Here is a 22436-nt window from a genome sequence, read left to right on the forward strand (position 1 = left end):
ATTCTTCAAGAGGAAAATGGACAAACACAAGAGAGTGATGTTTATTACAAAACATTCACTATTGTCGTGCCTGGCATGTGTTTTTACTATATTTAAATACACTTTGATCTAATTTATTTATTTCAATATATTTTGTCTTCTATGAACGCATCAGCAACTTCTATATTTAGTGGAAGCCTCACCGGAAAAATCATCGGGTTCGGAGTGCCATGTGGAGCTATGTTTGATCAACGTGTGTGTCTAATTTTATTGTTTCGTGGCAACGCACGGGCATTAAGCTAGTGTTGTATTAATGGCTTGATTTTCAAAAGGATTCGACGCTATATTTTCAAATTGTTTTCGCATATATGGCTGTGATTTATTGGGTGTTATTAATTTTCAAAGTACTTAATTAATTAATTGCCTTCCTAACTTGAAAAATAGCTACTTCTTATCTATAGGCCGAATTAAATCCTCCGTATTAAGGAATCAGTTTTCAAATTGATTCTACGTGAAAAAAATCTATATTTAATTTGATCTAATTAATTACACATTTAATTTATTATTCGTCTAATTAATTTGCATTGATGATTTCATTTTTCAATTGGTTCGCACTTTAATTCTATATTTTATTTTTGCATTGATGATCCGTACACATTCACCTTTAATAGTAGAGATGCATATGTATGTATGTATATATATATATATATATATATATATATATATATATATGGAGACCACATGTTAGAAATTAAGCTATAACATAGTGAAGAGCTAGCACCAAACCAACAAGGATAACAATGAAAATAAGCCTAGTGCTGGTCGTTGTTGTGTTGTGCTCCAGTGTTTCTACCCTAGTTACCTGTAGTAGTAGTAGAGGGTTCCGCATGGAGCTCAACCATGTTGACAGCAAGAGGAGCTACACCGTGGCGGAGCGCGTGCAGCGCGCCATGGCCAGCAGCCGGCAGCCCCTGGCATCCTTTGTAGATGTGAGCGCGCCAGTCCACTGGAACACCAGCCAGTACATCGCCGAGTACATGATCGGCGACCCACCCCAGCGCGCCGAGGCCCTCATCTGTAGATGTTAATCATGTTGCTCATGTAGGATTAGGAAAGAAAGCCAAACCGAGTCCTAGTAGTATTAGGATTCCTAGTCCTAGTCTATTTTCATAGTCCCTTGTGGACGTGTATAAAAGACACCCTAGGGGTGTTGATTGTAACACCAGAAAAACGAAAAGCAATACAAAGCAAAGGCTCGACACGGGCCTTTAGCCATCAAATCCATCGATCAGTTTTATTCGTGTCGCTAGTTACGCAAGTTCCGTCAAGTAGCCGGCGAAAGCAAGAATCGCGTAGGCACGCGTGTACAGCTGCATACGCACGTTCAAAAGCCAACAATTGGTATCTAGAGCCTCGACGATCTACGATCTACGATGACGGACAGCGACGCTGAGTCGGTCAAGTCCGGCAGCGGCGGTGCCAAGGCGAACAAGAACGGCGACAAGGTGAAGAAGGGCGTCAAGTCAGCAACCAGTGGTGGAGGAACGAGCGGCGCTAACGTCCAGGCGCATCGCAACATCCCCATCCAGTACCCGATGCTCACCGACGCCAACTACGGCGTGTGGGCGGTGAAGATGAAGATTATTCTCCGAACCCTTCGAGTGTGGCAGGCAATCACGGACGACGACGTCGATGACGAGTCCGACGAAGGTGCCATGGCCGCCATAGCCCAGTCTGTGCCGGATTCCGTGCTGATGACATTGGCGGAGTTCGAGACGGCAAGAGAGGCGTGGAACGCACTCAAGGAGATGAGGATCGGAGAAGATCGCGTCACCAAGGCTCGGGCACAAGTGCTGAAGCGCCAATTTCACAAGTTGCAGATGGAGGAAACTGAATCTGTGAATGACTACGCCATGCGTCTTACTACTTTGGTGGGAGAGATCCGCACGCTTGGTGCAAAGCTCGATGAGACCGAGATCGTGGAGAAATTTTTCAGTTCTGTCACTGATAAATTCACGTACATCATCGGCACGCTCGAGCAGCTTTACGACATCGACGACATGACCATAACGGAGGCGATCGGACGATTGCGGACATGGGAAGAGAATGCTCGTGGCTGTCGGAAAGGCAAAGGAGGAGGTAGTGACCAACTCATGTACTCGCGCACAGATTGGGAGGCCCCAAGTAGCAAAGGAAGGCGTGACGGTGGCGAAGGCTCAAGCAACACGAAGGGCGATGGACAAAATGGAAAAGGCAAAGGAAAAGGCAAACCACAAGGTCGTGGTAAGGCGGGCCAATCTAAAGAGCAGAAACCACTGAACTTGGACTTGTCCGAGGTCAAGTGCTATAACTGCAATAAGATGGGTCACTTTGCGAAGGATTGTCCAAAGCCTAACAAGCGGGAGATCAAGGCAAATTTGGCAAAGCAGGAAGACGAAGGTCCAGGTCTTCTGATGGCCGAAGTTTGTGATCTCGCTGAAACGGTGGTTGTGAAACCAAGCCGGAAGGTGCTACTTCATGAGGAAAAAGTGACACCAAAGTTATCCGGTGATCAGAACGTGTCGTGGTATCTCGACACAGGTGCCAGTAACCACATGACGGGGTGCAAGGAGAAATTCCTCGAGCTGGAATACGATGTTGAAGGCTCGGTCAAGTTCGGTGATGGTTCAACTGTGGAGATTTGCGGGCAAGGATCTGTCCTCTTTGAGGGTCTCACAGGCGAACATCGCATACTCACCGGAGTGTACTACATCCCACGGCTGCGCAACAACATCATCTCTATTGGGAAGCTTGACGAGAATGGATGCAAGGTGAATATAGAGAGCGGAGTGATGACGATCTTCGACAACCTCCGAAACGTGCTAGCTCGTGTTAATCGCACACGGAATAGGCTCTATATCCTCAACCTTGATCAATCTCAACCGGAGTGTTGGCTCGCCAAGAGTGATGATGATTCGTGGTTATGGCATGCTAGATTTGGACACGTTAACTTCTACGCCTTGAAGAAGATGTCAAAGATGGAGATGGTATCCGGGATGCCACTTATCGACCATGTTGATCGAGTATGTGACGGGTGCTTGGTTGGAAAACAGCACCGCAGGCCATTCCCTGCTCAGTCTACCTATCGTGCAAGTGATGCACTCGAGCTGCTCCATGGTGATCTATGTGGCCCTATCACCCCGGCAACTCACGCTGGAAAGAAGTATTTCTTCCTTGTGGTAGACGACTACTCGAGATATATGTGGGTCATTCTCCTACGGTCTAAAGATGAAGCCTTTGAAGCGTTCAAGAAGCTGAAGGCTGCAACGGAGATGGAACACAAGCTGAAGGTTCGCGCTCTACGGACAGATCGCGGCGGAGAGTTTACGTCGAATGAGTTCAACGACTACTGCGAGAAGATTGGCATAAAGAGGTTCCTCACGGCACCTTACACGCCGCAGCAGAATGGGGTCGTTGAAAGGCGCAACCGAACCGTCGTTGACATGGCAAGGAGTTTACTCAAGAGCAAGAACCTGCCAGGGACCTTTTGGGGAGAAGCTGTCTCGACGGTGGTCTATCTTCTCAACCGGGCTCCAACGAAGGCGGTGATCGGCAAGACTCCGTATGAAGCAATTTACGGACGTAAGCCGAATGTGTCTCATCTACGGACGTTCGGGTGCGTGGCACATGTGAAGACGGCGGAGCCACATCTCTCAAAGCTTGCCGATCGTAGCACCAAGATGGTGTTCATCGGATACGAGAGCAGTTCTGGCACCAAGGCATACCGTTTCTACGATCCACAAACCAAGCGTCTACGGATTTCACGCGACGTCGCGTTTGAAGAAAACCAAGCGTGGAATTGGAGCGCCGCAGCCGACGATGCTCCAAACAGTAACATATTTGCAGTTGAATTTCCAACTGATGATGATGCAGGGGAGGATGTCCAGGTGGTTGGCAAGACACCCAACCAAGGTGACCACAATGGTAGTGATCATCATGGTGCCGACACCGACAACGACGCGCATAGGTCGCAAGGAGATAACGGCAACGCCGCGCACGACACAGGCGGAGATCTCGACGACAACATCGACAACGAGGCGCATAGTGACGATGACAATCAAGATGATGGTCACGGTCACGACGACTACGCCGACGACACGGATGTCGATGACACACCAGGGTCTCAGCCGTCTTCCTCAAGTGCATCAACACCGACACAATTTGTGTCGCCTCCTTCGCAAGCCACAACGGACTCCTCAGGGCCTCGTCGCTACAAGACCCTCAAGAAAGTCTACAAGTACACAAAGCCAGTTACGCTCGAGTACTCCGGACTATGTCTGTTCGGAGTTGAGGAGCCGGCGAACTTCGTAGAGGTGAGAAAAAGTCCTAGCTGGACGCACGCCATGGATGAGGAGATGAAGGCAATTGAGAGCAATGGCACGTGGACTTTGGTAACCCGACCTCCAAACCAAAAGACGATAGGTTTGAAGTGGGTTTACAAGTTAAAGAAGGACACGGAGGGTGCCATTGTGAAGTACAAGGCAAGACTCGTTGCAAAGGGCTACGTTCAACGTCAAGGAGTTGACTATGATGAGGTGTTTGCACCGGTTGCTCGAATCGAGACGGTGAGAGTGCTCCTAGCTTTGGCAGCACAAGAGGATTGGAAGGTTCATCATATGGATGTTAAATCCGCTTTCCTCAACGGCGATCTCACAGAAGAAGTGTACGTGGAACAACCCCTCGGCTACGAGAAGAAAGGCGAAGAAGGGAAAGTTTACAAGCTCAAGAAGGCACTTTACGGGTTGAAGCAAGCGCCAAGAGCTTGGAACTCAAAGTTAGACCGAAGTCTGGTCTCGCTCGGGTTCAAGAGATGTCCCCTCGAGCACGCAGTCTATACAAAGAACTCCAAAGGCTCAAACCTGCTAGTTGGAGTTTATGTCGACGATCTGATTATCACCGGAGATAGCATACAAGAAATTGAACGTTTCAAGGCGCAAATGAAGAACAAGTTTAGCATGAGTGATCTGGGATTACTCAGCTATTACTTGGGCATCGAAGTGAAGCAAAGCTCCGGAGAGATTTCCCTATGTCAATCGGCTTATGCGATCAAGTTATTGGAAAAGTGTGGCATGTCAGATTGCTACGCGACACAAGTTCCAATGGACCAACGTCACAAGTTGAGCAAGCGTAGCTCAAATCCGTCGGTGGACACCACAATGTATGGAAGCGTTGTGGGCAGCCTAAGATACTTGGTGCATACCCGACCTGACTTGGCTTATTCAGTCGGGATCGTGAGTCGTTTCATGGAGAATCCGACAACCGAACACATGAGCGCGGTCAATCAAATTCTACGCTATGTGAAAGGCACAATTAATCTTGGCTGCACGTACAGAAAGGGAAAGGAAGGATTGATCCTTCGTGGATATTCAGATAGTGACATGGCAGGTGATGTTGATGACCGAAAGAGCACAACGGGCATGGTTTTCTACCTTGGCCCGAATCCGATTAGCTGGAATTCTCAGAAGCAAAAGATGGTGGCACTGTCTTCATGCGAGGCAGAATACATAGCGGCAAGCACGGCGGCTTGTCAAGCAATGTGGCTGAGAAGACTCCTAGCTATTCTTGCAAAGCGGGAGGTGCAGAAGGTGTCACTGAAGATCGATAACCAAGCTGCAATCTCGTTGTGCAAAAATCCGGTTCATCACGAAAGGAGCAAGCACATAGATACCCGGTTCCACCATATCCGGGAGTGCATTGAAGAAGGGTTGATCGAGGTTCAACATGTGAACACGAAAGACCAACTTGCCGATATTTTCACCAAGTCCCTCGGTCGACAGAAGTTCATCGAGATGAGGAGGAAAGTCGGAGTGCAAGAAGTGAAGTCAAGCAACAAGATTAAGGAGGTGAATGTAGATGTTAATCATGTTGCTCATGTAGGATTAGGAAAGAAAGCCAAACCGAGTCCTAGTAGTATTAGGATTCCTAGTCCTAGTCTATTTCCATAGTCCCTTGTGGACGTGTATAAAAGACACCCTAGGGGTGTTGATTGTAACACCAGAAAAACGAAAAGCAATACAAAGCAAAGGCTCGACACGGGCCTTTAGCCATCAAATCCATCGATCAGTTTTATTCGTGTCGCTAGTTACGCAAGTTCCGTCAAGTAGCCGGCGAAAGCAAGAATCGCGTAGGCACGCGTGTACAGCTGCATACGCACGTTCAAAAGCCAACGTCATCGACACCGGCAGCGACCTCATCTGGACGCAGTGCTCCACCTGCGGCCTCAAAGGATCATGCGTCAAGCAGGGCCTGCCCTACTATAACGCGTCCAAATCGGACAGCTTCCATCCCGTGCCATGCATTCGGGGCCTTCTACGGCGTCGGTGTGGCCGGAGGTTCCATTGGGACCGAGGTCTTCGCCTTCCAAAATGGCTCGGTGAGGCTCACGTTTGGCTGCGTCGACTCGCTCAAGATCACTCCAGGGTCCCTTGACGGGGCGTCCGGTCTCATAGGGCTTGTCCGCGGCCCGCTGTCGCTCGTGTCTCGGACGGGCGCCGACAAGTTCTCGTACTGCCACACCCCCTATCTCCGCAGCAACGCTACCGCCGGTGCCAGCAGCCACCTTTTCTTCGGCGACTCGGCGAGCCTTAGCGGCGGCAGCCCTGTCAAGTCCATGTCTTTCGTGCAAGGCCCCAAAGAGTACCCATTCTACTACGTCCCGCTCGTCGGGATAAGCGTGGGACAAACAAGGCTGTCCATCCCACCGACGGTGTTCGCTCTGAAAGAAAACGGCACCGGCGGCGGTGTCATCGTCGACTCCGGCACCCCCACAACGGCACTGGCCCAAGGGGCTTACGGGCCCCTGACCGAGGAGCTCCGGAGGCAGCTGAACGGGAGCCTCGTGCCGCCGCCCGCTGACAGTGGGATGGAGCTGTGTGTGGCGGTGGCGAAGGAAAAGACAGTGCCGTCCATGGTGTTCCACTTCAGTGGCGGAGCGGACATGGTGCTGCCGCCGGAGAACTACTGGGTGCCGCTGGACGATTCCACGTCATCTGCCAAGACGCAAGACGCAACGCGAATCACCCACATCACCGGTTGGGCATCTGCCAAGCACGTCCAGCCCAAGGGGAGCACAAAATAGTCTTCAAAGCAACCCCCCACCGCAAGGACGACCAAGTCGAGTCTAGGCTTTCGTCCGAAGTAGATGATGCACACACCCGACGCAGGGTATCCTCGCTCGCTCGCGCTGCGCCACAGCCCAGCCACAGCCATAGACTTGCAACACCGGAGCCGGGGAGCCAATCTGGAACCACCAGCCACACACAACCACCAGCCGGAGCACCGCCGTGGAAGAGCCGGACGGATGCGGTCACAGCGGACCGCTGAGAGAGCTGCCAGTCCGATGCCGAACGCGAGGAGGACGCCCAGATCCGTTGGCCACCACACCGACCCGAAGCGCCGGCCCGGGTCCTTGCTACCACCGAGAGTCCCACAGCCACATCTGTGCACCTACAATAAGTCATAACCTCTAGTCATAATCTCTAATGGCAATGACCGCATTTCACTGCATCGTCAAGATAGAGATATACTATCATTTTAATTTTCATGAAATTGTGAACAATTTTTGAAAAGCATGAACATTTTTTTAAACTCGTCAACATACTTCAAACATTTTCTGAAATCATGAATTGTTTTGAATTCATCTACATTTTATACAATTTGAATTTTTTTTGAAACCTTCTTCTTGAATAGACAAACATTTCTAGAATCGACGAACAATTTTCTAGGATTTCCTGGAACAATTTTCGAAATTGATGTACATTTTTTGAAATGCATGATCTTGTTTGAATCAACGAATGTTTATGAACCAATAAACTACATTTTTTAATTTATGATTTTTTTAATGTTTAGGATATTTTCAGTTCTTGATTTTTTTTTGGAATTGGCGAATTTTTTTGTTAAATTTCATTAATACTTTTCAATACATTATTCTGTTTTAAACTCATGAACGATTTTTTATTTCCCAACCATTCGTTTTAAATTTACAAACATTCTCTGAAGCCACAAACATTTAGAAATTATTAAATGTCTTATTTCGTAAAAACAAATTTTAATTGTCAAACCTTTTTAAAATCCCAAATTATTCAAAGTGGAAAAAAGCCATGACGGAAAAGTAAAAATAAGTCAAAAAGCAGGTCACATAGTCGGCCCAAACTGGCGAGCTGTGTCTTCTCTTAGCGCGCACAGCATAGTCTAGGAGGTTTCCTACATGGGCCGGCCCGAATCGAGATTCCTATGTGTGAAACACTTTTTATCACTTATATGTGTCATTGGTGGGTAATATTTTGCAACTTTATCGATGCCGGACGGGCATGATCAGTCCTTCCTTTATTATTCACTAGCACACATGTCCGTGCGTTGCAACAGGAAAAAATAAATCATCCCCCATACACACACTCGACGACACCAAGAAATCATATGAATTCTTTCACAATGTAGTATGAGAAACAACATGATACGTGATGTTGTGCATAAATATAAAGGTGGGATGATTTTTTAAGTAACTAAAGCTATGTCCAATTTATTAGACAACAGACATATCTACCTAGTTGTCGATATCAATTCACGTCTTAGTGGTGTTCCTCCTTAGTAATACCTAAAAAATAATGCATTACCCGTAAAAATAATAAAATATCTACCTAGTGGCCGGTATCAATTCACGTGTTTGTGGTGTTCCTCCTTAGTGATCCCTAAAAAATAATGCATTATCGTAAAAATAATAATGCATAAAATAGCAAATTACACTTTAGTACTCAATGATAGCACGTCAATAAGAGCATTAGTTTTGTTTTGTTGATATATGTGTTTGTAACTGTAATCCAAGTCTTAATTTGTTTGCAAACATGTTAGATATCTCCATTGAAAACAATCAATCTTTAATGATATGTAAAACGAATAGGCATTTTCAAATACCCCATATAAAATAAACTACTAATTAAGGGTGTAACATAAAATTAATTGTAAAAAATGATTATCATGCTAGATAATATCATATCTAGAATGTACACATTTTTCAGTGATTTTCGTATAGAACTTTCTAAATTTCAAGTTAGCAATTGTTGATATATGTGTTTGTAACTGTAATCCATGTCTTCATTTTCTTGCAAACATGTTAGATATCTCCATTGAAAACAATCAATCTGTAATGATATGTAAAACGAATAGGCATTTTCAAATACCCCATATAAAATAAACTACTAATTAAGGGTGTAACATAAAATTAGTTTTAGAAATTATTATCATGCTAGATAATATCATATCTAGAATGTACACATTTTTCAGTGATTTTCGTATAGAACTTTCTAAATTTCAAGTTAGCATTTGAGAGATATGAATATTTTTGAAAATACTTGAATCTGCCAAAAAAATAAGAAGAAAATTGCTGGGCTTGGGCGAGGCTGTTCTATCTTACGCTCACATGAAATCAGGAGAAAAGAAAGAAAAAGGGGAGTAGTGGGGTCGAACTCAGGTTGGCTGAGTGGGAGCAGGCTCCAACCAGTAGGCTACTGGCAGAATAATGGTTATTTACGGGATAACATCCTAGATACATGTGCCGGACGCTGGTGACTTTAAAAAGAAACGAACCGGTATTGTAACTTACGGGTGGCATTGGTGGGTAATTTTGGTGAACTTTAGGGACAAATTTAAAGACGTACCACAGAAGCAATATGTGCTTTATTAGTAGGTATAGATATTTAGATGATAACACTCACACGTGTGACATGAGACAACATGGTCCACTCGCCTCCATAATCGTTCATCTTGCCACATCAAACATATGACATGAGCGAAAAAAATTAGGTTTTTTGGCCTGAAAAATGTTTTATCTCTTAAATGAAAAATCTAATTAAAAATCAATTTTCATCATTAAATCCGTCTCAACGAGATCTTCAAAACCAGGTCCCATATCAACATGTTTCGACGACATCTTTTTGGGGTCAAAACTTGCCATGATGTTTACACTGAAGTTTCCATAATGTTTACAATAATGTTGTCGCGACATGTTTCATCTAGTTTTTTCTTCTAGATTTAGTTCTACTATTGTATTTCAAGTATATTTCACAGCAATTTATAAATTGACCATAGCAATTTTTGGTAATTAACCACGACAAATTATATTCATGGATCATTCCAATTTGACGGGCAAACTTGAATATATGTGGTCCAAAACAATGTGTTTTTCCTAGCTATAGTGCTCTTCATAAAGGGCATAAATGTCTCCACTTGACGGGTCTATGTTTCCGATGATGTTATCTTCGATGAACACATTTTTTCCATTGCCGCTTTGCATCCCAATGCAGGCGCACAACTCCGTGCGGAGCTAGTTCTCCTCCGTCCCAGTATCCTCAACTCACAAAGTTGTGATTATCGTTAGAAAATGTGCAATGATCACATGTCAATTTCCAATACATTTGATAACACCTCTGCTAACAATGTGCATGAATCAGAAAAAAATAGCAGTAGAAATCATGATATGATTTTAATACAGATAGTGATGCAAGATCTACCACGCTTTCTCGGACGTGTTTGTCTCTCACAACACCATCTCTTGTGCTGATGTTGCATGGGAGCTCCCCGGTTAGGTAAACCGGCGCCTGCAGCGCTACTTCTTGTGGGTCGGCCCATTTACAAGTGTTGGTCCTTCAAAATAAAAATAAAATTCAAAAATTTAAAAAAAATCAGATTTGCGAAAAAAGTTCACCGATTTCTGAATTATATTTATATACTTTCAAAAAGTTCACAGAGCTCAAAAAAATAATTGATTTTAAAAAAAATTCATAAATTTTCAAAAACAAAATCATCAATTTTTCAGAACAGTTCATTGATTTTGAAAAAAAAAACCGTTCACCGTTTTTCAATAAAGTTCATTTATTTCAAAAAAAATGTTCATCGATTTTGAAAAATTTCACTGATTTTTAGAAAATTCATCAATTTGCAAAAAAAGTTCACAGGCTAAAACATAGGTTGGGTCGCTAAATGGGCTGGCCCATGACGAAGCGCTGCACGCGTCGGTTAGCAAAAAATGCCTTTTAACCAGCGCATGTGGCTTTAAATAGGGTTTCCCCTGTTGCATGCATATGTGGATGCTACACCTCAGCATGATGTCTCCTCTAGCTCATGTGCGGGGTACCGGACTCGCCAACATCTTTTGCCACCTCTAGCAGCTCCTACTCCACCACGGTCTGACACAAGGTCCCAAAGTGGTATTTTTCGGACTAGGTATTTTGCGGGTGAAAATTGTATTGATCAAGTAGTAGCAAGGCTACGGTCTGAATTACAAAGTTCAATAACCCCTGATAGGCCATAGTTTAACCAAACAACGATTCTTTCTTCACTTGTAGCGAATTTCCTAAGAAATTACTAGCACTATTTTCGATACATTTAATATGAGTAACGGAGGTCTCACGGAGTTCCCTTACTCCCCCATGAAGTAAGGATCATGTTCAATATCTATTGGACCCTCTGAATCAAATGAAGATGCATCAGTACTATCTTCTTCCACTACTTGTTTAAGCTTCAGCTTGCCCTTCTCCTCTCTCTCCTCATTTCTGCTCTCTTGTCTTCCAACCACAATTTGGCTCTCTTGTATCACAAGCACATCTGCAAAGACAGGTGCACTCCCCTATACACAGACAAATTCAGCAACTTGGCATCCTTGTGCTACCTCTTTAGTTGTTGCAACTTAGCATTGCTATCTATTTTCTCCAAACCATCAACTCCTATGCCTTTATCAAAATACACTGTGTCAGTGCTTCCATAGCCTTGTGTCTCCATCAGCGCTACCACACTAGGAAGGACAACATCATCACTGCACAGTTTCAACTCTAAACTATCCAGATCTTGAAAATGAACGGCAACATCCCAAATTTCTGGATATAAACTGCAATTTCAGAAAAAATGTCAATTGTCAATGATAAATTCACATCACATGACAATGTAACACTAGATTTCACAAACTAGAAAACTGAAACTAATTAAATCTAACAGCAGGACATAATTTTTACTGAGCAGCAGGACACAGCAGCAGGAGATTTTGGGCATATTCAGAAACTGGACTGGGAACCTAATCCTAAATCTCCATTTCATTCAATCCCCAATACTATAAATTGATGAAGAAAACTTACTCAACGCCGCCGATCCCAGACGTCCAATGATGGCTTGTGCTTGGATTGGCCACCCAAATCTGTGCTAGCCTCAACATCCCCGCCTTGGACACAGCAGGCTCGGAGAAATCGCAGGAGCTCTCGTCATTGGACGAATAAGAGTCGCTGTCGTCGTCGCCATCAACGTAGCCGTCGCCGCCAGCATGAACTATGCTTCCAGGGGCCGCCGCCGCCATGGCTCGGATAGAGGAGAGGGAGTAGGGTTGGGAACAGATGCGAGAGGAAGGAGAGATGGGTAGAGCCGGTTTTCCCTGCAGCCGATCCGATACGAGAGGAAGCAGAGAGCCGGTTTTCCCCCAGCCGCAGCGGTCCAGGCGGGTTTTTCTTTAAGAGGCTGACAGGTGGGCCATGTATGTCAGAAAGAGCGTCTATACGTATAAATACGCGATCTGCAAAATACGACCTGTATCTTGGTACGTATTTGCAAAAAATTTGAAAGATGGCACCAATTTATAAATACGGCCCGAATTATGGCACTCTTTTGCAATTAACTCTACTCCTATCCCTTTGATGCCGAGGCCGGACTGCCACGGGCAGGGGGAGGTGGTCACACCCGTGTCATCAACTGCGGGCGGAGCGGTGCCACGACGAGGATGCTAGCTGGCACGGATGCGGGATGCGACCATGTCCTGACGCTGCCGCCATTACGCGGGCGGCCGCGGCCACGGCCTGGCGTTACTGGCCACAACACAGTTCGGCGGCAAGGGCGAGAGGCGCGCACGAGACTGATAACGTGTTGGAATGTATCCATTCTCTATTTCATTAGATGATTGTAGATATATACGGTAGCAGCGGCAGAAATAAGCCACGAGTGAGGCAGCCTTTGGGACAATGTAACACTATAGCTACAAAGGAAATGCTTCTCACGCCCTAGGCAGCGGCTCCGTCACCATATATATCCGCACTGTCAATCTTACGACACAGCCAGCTCAATCTTAACGACAGAGCCCTACGTGCGAAAGCACGTCTCGGCCAGGTGAGTCTCCACAACTCAACGCAAACGCATGGAAGGAGGCCGCCGACTCGCCTGATGCGGAGTCTACTACACGCATCACGCTTGCGGCGAGTACGTAGGGAGGTGCGTCTTGCACTGGGCCATATTCACATGTATGCATATACTTCCTTCGTTTCTAAATATAAGTCTTTTAAGATATTTCACTAGGAGTCTACATACGAAGCAAAATGAGTGAATCTACACTCTAAAATATATCTATATACATCTGTATGTAGTCTACTAATAAAATCTCTTTAAAGACTTATATTTAGAAACGGAGGAAGTACTTCACATACAATCCCTACCCGTGACCATCGGCGAAAAAACCTGCTAGCCTATTCACATGTATGCAATGGAGACAATGTATTCCGAGAGCCCCAACGACTCGCTCTTTGGTATCCAGTAACACAAAGAAATAATTAAGAATTCCAGGGAGCACATATAATTCTAGCCAAAAGAGTCGTTGAATTTTTATTATCTTACGTACTGGGTGAGGTCTATAATCATAATAAGATGAAGCCCGTAAAATTTAACAACACACACACGACCCGTACAAGGAATAGTCGTCTGCTCCCATGTCTTGGCTGGTTGCCTGATGGTTATCGCAGATAGCCCCAGGGTAGTTCAATTTGATGCAGGCTAGAATGCATTTATGTTGGGTGCATTCACCAATATCAATACGTTGGCATGGTCTCAGATCAGCACCTGAACCACACAATTTCCAAATGCACCCGAAAAATCATGTTAGTAAAGTGTTTCCATGATCCTAATTTACAATATGGAATTTCAGTACAACCATCTTAACTTACCGGAGGAAATGAGGAGCAGGGCCAAGGAGAAGGCAGCAAGCAAATGAGCGCTGTTGAACGCCATGACCAGTTGCTCGATCGAATGAAGTCGTTGGATGCGATGGGAGTGTGAGGAGGAGAACATGATGATTGAGTGATATTTATACAAGTAGTGGAACTCTTGTCCTCTTGGCCTTGCATTATTGTCCGAGAAGGATAAGTGAATCAAAATGTTGCATCTTGGTCAGAATTAATTGCGTTTATTAATGTAGATTAACATTTGTCTAATCTCTAACCGCAGATTGTGGCTTTTTGCAAAGGTCGCCAGTGTTCCCTCGTTAATTCCCGAAAGATGGATGTTCCTTCATGTTCGTCTCCCTTAGACTTGTAGTAATACTAGTAAATAAGTACATGTAATGCACATTGATATTATGCAAATTAATGTTTATCATTTGTCAGATTAACACAAACATTAATTATTTGGCATGTATTAATTGATTGACATGTTTTGATGCCCGGGATTAATTGAATGTGCCCCTTGGTTCTTTTTATATAGGTATAGATATAGGTGGAAATCAGTTATCGACTTATCGTTGATCAATTTGTACTCTTATTTCTACTCTAAAAGAAGAGTCGGTAGCACGATATCCAGCTTTATTTTCCCCTCACCTTTAATTTTTTTTCTCACCTATCATCCCCTTGCATTCGTTTATTTTCTCCTCATCTCCCAACATGCCACCCCACTGGATTTTTCTCCCGCCCATAAAAACCAGATCCCATTAAAAGGGGGGGGGGGCTCGTGTTTGAATACATTTGCAAAAATAATAGTGAATAATTCTGAAATTGAACCATATATGTGAGATAATCTAAATAAATGACAGCCACAAGATTTTTCTTAATATCATTCCAAAAATATGAAACATTCCTCAATAACAAATCGCTCATTGTGAGAATTATGCCATTTATTATTATTATCATTATGTGTACTATTATATGACAGTCACAAGTTTATTAATACAACAAATATAAACATCTTTTTTGTATCTTATCAAATCACATGTGTTTTCTTATCTTATCAAATCACCTATATCTCTACTATTAAAAGAGTTGTACGTAGGCCCATACGCATTGTTTATTTTTGCATATTGAACATATTATACTCATGCATATCGGCCTACATGGGAGTTGAAGGAAAAATTAATGTTTTTTGCCTTTGAATGTGTATATCTCCTATACTTTCTAACTATTGATTTCTACTACAAGTTCTCATCTTACCAAATTTACCTATATCACTTATATTTTCTTAATATTGATTTCTAGTACAGTTTTGCCGATGAATGCCCCGTCACCCTGTAGATGGACATATCTTTTTTGATGGTTTGTTGATTTCTTGATTCTGACGTATGTGAGTTTTTTTACTGCAATACGATGCTTGGGCCCAACACTAGCGAAGGACTGTCCACCGGTCCAGTTTTTTTAATACTAGGCATATCTATTTTTTTGGGGCCCCATAATCATGGGCCATGTGCGGGCTGCACAGATGGCACCGTTATGGATCCGACTCTGTTCTGGACTGGTACCTTGACTCTATTAACGGGCGAGGCATGATGGCATTGTGGAGACCACGTGACCTGGTAATCATGCACCATTCCAAGGCATGCTTCCTCACACACTTTGGCTAGCACGCAACGCCAAAGGTTATCATGTCAGGGCTTTTCGTTGTGGCGTTCCCATAGTGGGGTGACACCAAGTACCTGTTGGAACTAATCTTGTTATAGTGCTACATTTAGATTATTAGATCATGCTTATCAGTCATGCGTTCGTATTTGGTAGTCATAGTGTTTGTTAGCGGTATGTATAGCGTTCCATAGAATCCGAGCCACCAAGTCGTGTTGTAGATTCACATGGAGAAAGAAGCGGGCGTTGTAGTTGTGGCATGCGCAATGATCTTCTAGTTAGGCCCTGTTTGGAACCATAATGGATTATGATAATTTGGATTATAAAGATAGATTACATAATCTGGTTTATAAAAATAATCTAGGTGAACATGTTTGGAGGTCAGATTATATAAACTGTAATTCAAGTTTTACATTGCATAATGACCCGTCTGTCCTCTGTTTTTTTAAAAGAGGAGACTGACGGTGGTAGGAATGTAATTATCTCCAACTTTACAAGGGTCATGGGTCATTAGCAATCCATAATCTGATTTTAGCTGGTGTAGAGTAGATTATAAGTTTTTAATAATCTGTTCATCTAGTTTTTATAATCTACACTATAATCTATCCTATTTTGAAGACAGAATAGATTATAAAAACTGAATTATATAATGTGGGTGGTTCCAAACAGGGCCTAATAGTCACCACACCGACTTGGAAGTGATTCAAACGTCTACATGTAAAGCTAGCTAGCCAGTGGGGTAATAATAGGATCAAGCCGTTTGTGTGTAGCATGCACAAGTGTGCGTGCCTGTATGGTTGCATGCAAGGTAGTGGGTTAATGGGTTAAGTGGTTATGTGCTGCGTAACACTGGCTACTTAAGCCCTTGTATTTGCATTGTGTCATTTTAGATGAAGGAATACAGAAAAGTCAGAAGTGCGTGTGCCGGAAATGCTCTCTGTGTATGTGTTCTTCCACATTAATATAGTAAGCATATCACATTACTATACTATAAGGATATTAGCACATTAATTACTACACTAATCATATCATCACATTCTACACACTAAGCATATAATCGAATTACTACACTAAGCATGTCATCACATCAATATATCACATTACTAAAGCATATCAAATTACTATATTATAATCATATCATCACATTCTACACACTAAGCATATTATCGAATTACTACACTAAGCATATCATCACATCAATATATCACATTACTAAAGCATATCAAATTACTATATTATAAGCATATCATCACAAAAATATATTAAGCACATCACATTAACTCATCGTTTCGGCCATTTCTTGGCTTTTTTGTGGACTATAGCACACTGTTTTTGGGCCCGATGACGATTTCGATGGCCCGTGACCCCCGGTATATGGCTTTTTGGAAGTCGTCAAAACTCGTCGTTTCGGCCAATGCTGCCATTTTCGTTGGCTCACAGTGTTTTCGGGCCCGGGGACGATTTCGATTACCCATGACCACCGGTACACAACTATTTTGTCGTCATCAAAACTCGTTGTTTTAATCATTTCTAACAATTTTCGTGGGCCATAGCACACTGTTTTGTGACCCGGACACGATTTTGATGTGTTTTCGGGCCCGGGGACGATTTCGATTGCCCATGATCCCCGGTACACGGCTATTTCGTGGTCGTCAAAACTCGTTGTTTCGACCATTTATGACAATTTTCGTGGGCCATAGCAGACTGTTTTGGGACCCGGGCACGATTTCGATGTCCCGTGACCCCGGTACACTGCTATTTGGACGTCGTCAAAACTCATCGTTTCAGCCATTTATGGCCATTTTCGTGGGCTATAGCACATTGTTTTGTGCTCCGGCCACGATTCCGATGGCCCGTGACCCCGGGACACAGCTATTTGGACGTCTTCAAAACTCATGATTTCAGCCATTTATGGCCATTTTCGTAGGCTATAGCACACTGTTTTGTGCTCCGGTCACGATTTCAATAGCCCATGACCCCGATACACGGCGGGCACGCATCGATACCAACCAGCAGGTAGTCACGCGCTCAGACGGACTAGCTACTGTGCTACCCCCTCCGTCCGGGTTTATTAGGCCCCCTTATATTTTGGATCCAACTTTGACCACGTATTTGACTAAATAATATAGAACATGTTGCTACAAAAAGTATATTGATCGATTTGTATTTGAAAGAGGTTTTTCATGGTATATCATTATAAGAAAGAATTCATATTTTATAAATTTAAATCCATGATCAAACTTTGGCGCAAAATGAAGGAGGCCTAATAAACCGGGATGGAGGTAGTACATGCATCGTGTCGTGGCTACATGCATGCATGCTCGATCGAGACCATCGTGTAGTACTCCCTCCGTTCTTAAATACAAGTCTTTAAAAAGTTTCATTACTGGACTATATACGGATGTATATAGACATACTTTAGAGTGTAGATTCACCCATTTTGTTTCGTATGTAGACTACTAGTGAAATATCTTAAAAGACTTATATTTAGGAACGGAGGGAGTAGTAAATATATGTACAGCGTCAGCATGCATGGTCTCGATCGAGCCGAAACGTCACACTACGGGTACGTTGGTGTTTGTTTATCCACTACTTACGTGTTGGAGGCGGCGAAGTGTGCGTGCGAGCCCTGCTTGGCTCGGTCCTTTGTTGGTTCCTACGGACGCGAAACACGTCCTTTAATTCTCTTTCGAGAGCATAAATTAATCGACAATCACGGTTTGTACTTTCTTTGTAAACTAATATAAAAATATTTAGATCATTCTTATATTTCTTCCGTTTTAAAATAAGTATCGTTATTTCAATACAAAATTTATACTAATTTAATATAAAATTTGCGTCACTTATTTTATGACGGAGGAAGTAATAAATAAACTGCTGAAAGGTGATTTGACGTATTTCCTACTATTTTAGGACAGAGGGAGTAATAAATAAACGCGTTGACCAGTTTTTTTAACACAGTACACACGCAAAATGCTCATATATACGTGCATACATTCATCTTTATGAAGGCACACACGCACAACCTACCCCTATGAGCATCTCCGAGAGACTAAGCCGGCATGTCATCTTAAGATTTACGACGGAAACGTCTCCTTCCCACTAGTGGAAAACGGGCCTTTGGCCGGGACCCTTTAGTCCCGGCCTGCCTCTGTGCCGGGACTAAAGGCCCGGCCACGTCGCCCCAATTCTCAATGCTTTCCTCGAGGCTTTAGTCCTGGCCCGTAAGGATCCTTTAGTCCCGGTTCGTGTCCCAAACCGGGACTAAAGGGCTACGCGGTGGGCAGTGATGGTGGCAACCGTTCGTATCCCCCTTTAGTCCCGGTTGGTGGCTCAACTCGGGACTAAAGGCCTAACACGTGGCCTGCCGTAGTGGTGGCAACCGTTGGTATACCTCTTTAGTCCCGGTTGGTGGCTCAACCCAGGACTAAAGGCCCAAAACGGTTTGCATCCCGCGTCGTTTCGGGCGATGAAAAGCACAAACCGAAGCACAGTCGCCATTTCTCTGTTTCTTCTTCTCTCTCGCTCTCCCTCTCTGTTCTTCTCCTCTCTTCTTCCCTTCTCTTCTTCCCTTCTCTTCTTTCACCATGCCAACTCGCTTTGAAAAGGTGCTCGCACATGGCACGACCATGCTCGATGTCGTGTACACGAACGAGAGCAGGGAGGTGCCGTTTTTTCTTGAACAGTTGAAGGAAAAATGGCTTGACGCCGCAATGGATCATGAGAAGTTCTTGGGGCTTGATCTGGAGTACACGGCCGATCAACGCGGTGTTGTCGTCATCCAACTATGCTTCGCACGCCATGTCTTGATCTTCCAATGGGCGAGGTAAGTTTTGAGGCTTTCTTTGATCCAAGATAATGACATTGTAAGTTTATTTGTTTCAATCATAGTTGCTTCCCTTCAAATAGTTGTAGTGAAACAATTTTGATTAGTTGAAGGGGAACACAATCTAATTGGAATAGTGTTCCATAATCTAAAAAATCGTATTAGAATCAACTAGTGTTTAATATGTTCCGTTGGAATCATAGTTGGTTCCCTTCAAATAGTTGTAGTGAAACAATTTTGATTAGTTGAAGGGAAACACAATCTAATTGGAATAGTGTTCCATAATCTGAAAAATCGTATTAGAATCAACTAGTGTTTAATATGTTCCATTGGAATTATAGTTGGCTCCCTTCAAATAGTTGTAGTGAAACAATTTTGATTAGTTGAAGGGGAACACAATCTGATTGGAATAGTGTTCCATAATCTGAAAAATCGTATTAGAATCAATTAGTGGAATTGTGTTCCACAATGTGAAAATTCTGATTGGTTCAATATGTTCCATTGAAATCATAGTTGTAGTGATACAATTTTATGCGGTGTTCTTTGATCCAAGGTTATGAAAATTGCATATAGCTAGTGATTGTTGGAAATATGCCCTAGAGGCAATAATAAAATGGTTATTATCATATTTCCTTGTTCATGATAATCGTCTATCGTTCATGCTATAATTGTATTAACAGGAAACACTAATACATGTGTGAATGAATAGATCACAATGTGTCCCTAGCAAGCCTCTAGTTAGCTAGCTCGTTAGTCAATAGATGATCATGGTTTCCTGATCATGGACATTGGATGTCATTGATAACGGGATCACATCATTGGGAGAATGATGTGGTGGACAAGGCCCAATCCTAAGCCTAGCACTAGATCGTATTGTTCGTATGCTAATGCTTTTCTAATGTCAAGTATCTTTTCCTTCGACCGTGAGATTGTGCAACTCCCGGATACCGTAGGAGTGCTTTGGGTGTATCAAACGTCACAACGTAACTGGGTGACTATAAAGGTGCACTACGGGTACCTCCGAAAGTGTCTGTTGGGTTGGCACGAATCAAGATCGGGATTTGTCACTCCGTGTGACGGAGAGGTATCTCTGGGCCCACTCGGTAGAACATCATCATGAGCTCAATGTGACTAAGGAGTTAGTCACACGATGACGTGCTACGGAACGAGTAAAGAGACTTACCGGCAACGAGATTGAACAAGGTATAGGTATACCGACGATCGAATCTCGGGAAAGTTCTATACCGACAGACAAAGGGAATCGTATACGGGATTGATTGAATCCTTGACATCGTGGTTCATCCGATGAGATCATCGTGGAGCTAGTGGGAGCCACCATGGGTATCCAGACCCCGCTGATGGTTATTGGCCAGAGAGGTGTCTCGGTCATGTCTGCCTGTCTCCCGAACCCGTAGGGTCTACACACTTAAGGTTCGATGACGCTAGGGTTATAGGGAATTGTTATATGAGATTACCGAAAGTTGTTCGGAGTCCCGGATGAGATCCCGGATGTCACGAGGAGCTCCGGAATGGTCCGGAGGTAAAGATTGATATATAGGACGGATGGTTTCGGACACCGGAAGTGTTTCGGGCATCACCGGTAACGTACCGGGACCACCGGGACCACCGGAGGTGGTCCCGGGGGACCACCGAAGGGGGGCTGCGACCCCAAGAGGTAAGATGGGATAAGTGGGGGTGGGAACCAGCCCCTAGTTGGGCTGGTGCGCCTCCCCACTCAGCCCATGGCGCAGGGGAAAGAAAAAGAGGGGGGAACCCTTACTTAGGTGGGCCTTAGGCCCACCAGAGGGGTGCGCCACCCCCTCCTCCCCATCTGGCCGCCACAAACCCCATCTGGGAGGGCTGCCGCACCCCCTAGGGTGGGAACCCTAGGGGTGGCACCCCCTCTCCCCTTCCCCTATATATAGTGAGCACTTTTGGCCTTTGGAGGACACAGTTTTACCTCTCCCTCGGCGCAGCCCTGCACTTCTTCCTCCTCCTCTCTGCCGGCGCTTGGCGAAGCCCTGCCGGGAGACCTCGTCTCTCCACCAACATCACGCCGTCGTGTTGCTGGTCTTCTTCCCCAACCTCTCCCTCCTCCTTGCTGGATCAAGGTGCGGGAGACGTCACCGGGCTGCACGTGTGTTGAACGCGGAGGTGCCGTTGTTCGGCACTAGATCGGAATCGCTGCGAGTACGACTCCATCAACCGCGTTCTACCAACGCTTCCGCTTAGCGATCTTCAAAGGTACGAAGATGCTCTTACCCCTCTATCGTTGCTGGTCTCTCCATAGGAAGATCTGAACATGCGTAGGAATTTTTTTGAATTTATGCTACGTTACCCAACAGTGGCATCCGAGCCAGGTTTTCTATGCGTAGATTCTATGCACGAGTAGAACACAAAAGTTGTGGGCGATGGTTTGTCAATTTGCTTGCCGTTACTAGTCTTATTCTTTTCCGGCGGTATTGTGGGATGAAGCGCCCGGACCGATCTTACACGTACGCTTACGTGAGACTGGTTCCACCGACAGACATGCACATCGTGCATAAAGGTGGCTAGCGGGTGTCTGTCTCTCCTACTCTAGTCGGATTGAATTTGATGAAAAGGGTCCTTATGAAGGGTAAATAGCTTTGGCATATCATCGTTGTGGCTGTCACGTAGGTAAGAAGGCGTTCTTGCTAGAAACCCAAATCAGCCACGTAAAACTTGCAACAACAATTAGAGGACGTCTAACTTGTTTTTGCAGGGTTTGACATGTGATGTGATATGGCCAAAGTTGTGATGTTGCATGTATGATGTATGAGATGATCATGTTATTGTAATAGGTTTCACGACTTGCATGTCGATGTCTATGACAACCGGCAGGAGCCATAGGAGTTGTCTTAATTTATTGTATGAGATGCAACGCCTTGTGCTTGCTACTTTTACTTCATTGCTAACGGTTAGCCATAGTAGTAGTGATAGTAGTAGCTGGC

At 44.3% G+C, this 22436-nt stretch overlaps 1 pseudogene; it reads left to right on the top strand.

Annotated features, from left to right (window-relative positions):
- Positions 1 to 866: 866 nt before the first annotated feature.
- LOC123442317 lies at positions 867 to 7452 on the top strand (annotated as a pseudogene).
- The last annotated feature ends 14984 nt before the right edge of the window (positions 7453 to 22436 follow it).

The sequence above is a fragment of the Hordeum vulgare genome, chromosome 3H, assembly GCF_904849725.1.
Source record: "Hordeum vulgare subsp. vulgare chromosome 3H, MorexV3_pseudomolecules_assembly, whole genome shotgun sequence".
NCBI classification, from domain to species: Eukaryota; Viridiplantae; Streptophyta; class Magnoliopsida; order Poales; family Poaceae; genus Hordeum; species Hordeum vulgare.